This window comes from Anopheles stephensi, unplaced genomic scaffold (assembly GCF_013141755.1).
Source record: "Anopheles stephensi strain Indian unplaced genomic scaffold, UCI_ANSTEP_V1.0 ucontig237, whole genome shotgun sequence".
In the NCBI taxonomy this organism is placed as follows: Eukaryota; Metazoa; Arthropoda; class Insecta; order Diptera; family Culicidae; genus Anopheles; species Anopheles stephensi.
Genome location: NW_023405166.1, coordinates 7,501 through 12,500, shown reverse-complemented (window position 1 = coordinate 12,500; position 5,000 = coordinate 7,501). Strand labels below are relative to the sequence as shown.

Sequence of the window (5,000 nt, the reverse complement as noted above, 5' to 3'; positions counted from 1 at the left end):
CGAAGCCATTTTCATCAAAATCTCGTGAAAAAAAAATTTCACCCCCGGACCAAAAGTTGGCCGTTCGGTGCCCTATGGCCTATGGTCAGTATGGGAACCGAGGATGCCGATATGCGAAAAAGTGTCAAAAAATCACTTGAAAGTCGCTATGGCTCATTAAATAGAGCTTGTTGAGACCTTTCTAAAACACCTTGGTTGACCCCTGTCCGATAAGTAGTTTTCGAGATATTCGAGAATAAGTGATTTTTTGGGACTTAGAAAATTTTTGACCCGTACCCTAAGAAAAAGTGATTTTTTCATAGGACAATTTTTTCTTCGCAAATACTGTTTGGTTTCACTTTTCATTATTAGAAGCCATTTTCATCAAAATCTCGTGAAAAAAAAATTTCACCCCCGGACCAAAAGTTGGCCGTTCGGTGCCCTATGGCCTATGGCCAGTATGGGAACCAAGGATGCCGATATGCGAAAAAGTGTCAAAAAATCACTTGAAAGTCGCTATGGCTCATTAAATAGAGCTTGTAAAGACCTTTCTAAAACACCTTGGTTGACCCCTGTCCGATACGTAGTTTTCGAGATATTCGAGAATAAGTGATTTTTTGGGACTTAGAAAATTTTTGACCCGTACCCTAAGAAAAAGTGATTTTTTCATAGGACAATTTTTTCTTCGCAAATACTGTTTGGTTTCACTTTTCATTATTAGAAACGCGTTCCGAAGCCATTTTCATCAAAATCTCGTGAAAAAAAAATTTCACCCCCGGACCAAAAGTTGGCCGTTCGGTGCCCTATGGCCTATGGCCAGTATGGGAACCAAGGATGCCGATATGCGAAAAAGTGTCAAAAAATCACTTGAAAGTCGCTATGGCTCATTAAATAGAGCTTGTAAAGACCTTTCTAAAACACCTTGGTTGACCCCTGTCCGATACGTAGTTTTCGAGATATTCGAGAATAAGTGATTTTTTGGGACTTAGAAAATTTTTGACCCGTACCCTAAGAAAAAGTGATTTTTTCATAGGACAATTTTTTCTTCGCAAATACTGTTTGGTTTCACTTTTCATTATTAGAAACGCGTTCCGAAGCCATTTTCATCAAAATCTCGTGAAAAAAAAATTTCACCCCCGGACCAAAAGTTGGCCGTTCGGTGCCCTATGGCCTATGGCCAGTATGGGAACCAAGGATGCCGATATGCGAAAAAGTGTCAAAAAATCACTTGAAAGTCGCTATGGCTCATTAAATAGAGCTTGTAAAGACCTTTCTAAAACACCTTGGTTGACCCCTGTCCGATAAGTAGTTTTCGAGATATTCGAGAATATGTGATTTTTTGGGACTTAGAAAATTTTCGACCATGACATATATGAAAAGTGAATTTTTCATAGGACCAAAAAGTTTGTCCAAATAGGGTTTTGGTTCACTTTTTATGGTCAGATAAGTGATCCGATGCTATTTTCATGATCATTAGAGGGATTTCACGCTGTGACCAAAAATTTTCATACTTCATACTTGTCCCCGTGCCGTACATGGGAGGACCGGGGGAACATGTCTTCGTAAGTCGTGATGTTCAGTGACGGATTTCTGGGACTTAGAAAAAAAATGTGCTCTCAGGCACATTATATGTTTCATACACACATGATTTTCACTCTTCATACTTGTCCCGGTGCCGTATATGGGAGGACCGGGGGAACATGTCTTCGTAAGTCGTGATGTTCAGTGACGGATTTCTGGGACTTAGAAAAAAAATGTGCTCTCAGGCACATTATATGTTCCATACACACATGATTTTCATTCTTCATACTTGTCCCCGTGCCGTATATGGGAGGACCTGGGGAACATGTCTTCGTAAGTCGTGATGTTCAGTGACGGATTTCTGGGACTTAGAAAAAAAATGTGCTCTCAGGCACATTAAATGTTCCATACACACATGATTTTCATTCTTCATACTTGTCCCCGTGCCGTATATGGGAGGACCGGGGGAAGATGTGTTTGTAAGTCGTGATGTTCAGTGACGGATTTCTGGGACTTAGAAAAATAAATGTACCCTTAGGCACATTATTTGTATCAATAATTGTATCCCCAGCCTTTCATGGGGAACTTTTCCGTATTCCCGGACTTGTACATTTTTCGGGTTCCACCTCCCGATAATGTATCTCTACTGTGCATTACGTACCTTATAACGCACGGCACCCATTGGGTGACTCCACTTAACCATCTTTCGATAATGCCCGTGTTGCAGATATAATCCCAACACCTACCAGGCTTTATATGTACATCGAACGTTACATACGATGCACCCCGTATTCCCGGACTTGTACATTTTTCGGGTTCCACCTCCCGACAATGTATCTCTACTGTGCATTACGTACCTGATAACGCACGGCACCCATTGGGTGACTCCACTTAACCATCTTTCGATAATGCCCGTGTTGCAGATATAATCCCAACACCTACCAGGCTTTATATGTACATCGAACGTTACATACGATGCACCCCGTATTCCCGGACTTGTACATTTTCTTGTACATACTACCGGGCCAGGACGTGCCTTGCGTCCACCATAACACCACCAGGCGTAGGTCGCCTGAGAGGATCGATGCGAACGCATCTCTACAACTTGAAACTCCTAGCCTGAAGTCCCGTCGTTTGCGGGCGGTCGGTGGGCATCGAAACTAGTCAAGTCCACGGTCGGCGAGGTCGGCGGCCACCGGCGTTCCCTATGGTCAGGTACTAACACGTGCAGTGCGACCCCGCGCGATGCGGCCCAGTCTATGAAGCGGGGATGAGGCGCCAGGCTGCAGAGGCAGTTCCAGCGGATCTCGGAGGGTTGTTAGGCCCGCTAGCTTCCGATTGCCCATTAGGTTTTGAAGCGCTATCAGCTCGGATTGGTTACGACCTTAGAGGCGTTCAGGCATAATCCAGCGGACGTAGCGTCATACCAAAGTCCGGTCGAACTAGTATTGAGCCAGTGGTCCGTACCTGTGGTTCCTCTCGTACTGCACAGGAGTTCCGTTACGATAGCACGTATTAGCACACACCAGTAGGGTAAAACTAACCTGTCTCACGACGGTCTAAACCCAGCTCACGTTCCCTTGAAAGGGTGAACAATCCTACGCTTGGGGAATTTTGCTTCACAATGATAGGAAGAGCCGACATCGAAGGATCAAAAAGTCACGTCGCTATGAACGCTTGGCGACCACAAGCCAGTTATCCCTGTGGGAAGACGAGCCATCTGGCGATGGATTGCCAGGAGGAGCCGTGTTGCGCGATTTGCAAGGGCCCGCACTCGATAGGTCACCCGACCTGCCGACGTTAAAAGTCCTGCAGATCAATCTCGGGCGGAGCCGTGCAGCTCAAGATCTTATGCTGCAGACGGCGAAGGAGGTTGGCGCGCATGTTGTCATCGCCAGCGAACTGTACAGGCCTCCGCGTGACAACATCAAATGGGCGATCGACGAGCAGCAGAACGTGGCTATTGTTGCAACCGGCGAATACCCCATTCAACATCTTGGAGGAAGCGCAGCCTCGGGATTGGTGGTTGCAACAATCGGGGGCGTTGCCTTTGCCAGCTGTTACGCACCGCCCAGCATCAGCAATGCGGAGTTCGACGACTATTTGGAAGCAGTAGAAATGGCGCTCGCCGGGTATCCTGCAACGGTGCTAGCAGGCGACTTTAATGCGTGGAACGAGGAATGGGGCAGCGCTCGCACAACATCGCGAGGCGAGAATCTGATGGGAACGGTCAACCATCTCGGGCTGCTGACGCTGAACCTTGGAAGCGAGCCAACGTTCACCGGCAACGGAGTCGCACGTGAAAGCGTGATCGACGTGAGCTTTGCCTCGCCAAGCGTCGCAGTTCCGGATGAATGGAGTATCGTCAACAAATACTCTGGCAGTGACCACAGGTACATCGCATTCAGCGTAGCCATTCCAAGTAGGCGAACAAGCCAGAGTGGACGACATCAGCAGCATCAACACCAGCTACAGCGACGAGGAGGGCTGCACAACACCAGCGGCCTAGCAAGGCACGCCGGAGTGAGGTGGAAGACGGCACAGTTCGATCGCGAGTGCTTTGAGATAGCGCTCTCAAACAGCCGCTTCAGCCTCGCATCAACTCCGGACGAACTGCTCGTCGGCTTAACTGCTGCTTGTGACGGGGTCATGCAGCGAGTCACCGGGCCAACCTTTCGTGTCTCGCCGAAGATGTACTGGTGGACGCCTGAGATCGAGCGGTTGCGGGAGTGCTGCGCAGTCGCTGAGGGACAACGCCATCGGGCTACCACTCCTGAAGATCGAGCCGTCGCATCTTCCGATCTTCTTCGGCAACGCGGGCTGCTTGCGCAGGAAATCCTCCACAGCAAGGAACGATGCATGCAGGAGCTGATCGATAGCGTGGAGGATGATGTGTTCGGGATGGGGTACAAGGTGGTGATGGCCAAACTGCGCAGTCGCACACCACCTGAGACTGATCGCGCAGTTCTACAGCCGATTGTAGACACCCTATTCCCGACACATCCGCCGTTCGAGTGGCCAGCGATTGAGATGGACGACGAAGCGGATGTATCACCGATCACCAGCGAGGAGGTGATTATGGCCGCAACGAGGATGGCGTCGTCAAAAGCTCCGGGACTTGACGGCATCCCAAATGCAGCGCTAAAGGAAGCAGTGCGCCAGCACCCGGAGGTGTTCGCGCGAGTCTATGGCGATCTTCTGCAGCGCGGCGAGTTCCCGAGGCCATGGAAGAAGGCGCGGTTGGTGCTGATTGCCAAGCCAGGCAAGCCAGCTGGGGACCCGTCTTCGTATCGCCCGCTGCTCATGCTGGGAGCGGTTTCCAAGGTGTTCGAGAGGCTAATCCTCAACCGTCTCAACGACCACCTGGAAGAGAGCAATGCCATCTTGCTCTCACCATCCCAGTATGGCTTTCGTCGTGGGAGATCAACGGTGCAGGCGATCCAGCGCGTCGTCGAACTAGGCCAGCAAGCCCGGTCCTTCCATCGCACCAACTCGCGGGA

At 49.5% G+C, this 5,000-nt stretch overlaps 1 pseudogene; it reads right to left on the bottom strand.

Annotated features, from left to right (window-relative positions):
- Positions 1-2,549: 2,549 nt before the first annotated feature.
- The window catches only part of LOC118516153, an 8,028-nt pseudogene continuing 5,577 nt past the window's right edge, over positions 2,550-5,000 (bottom strand).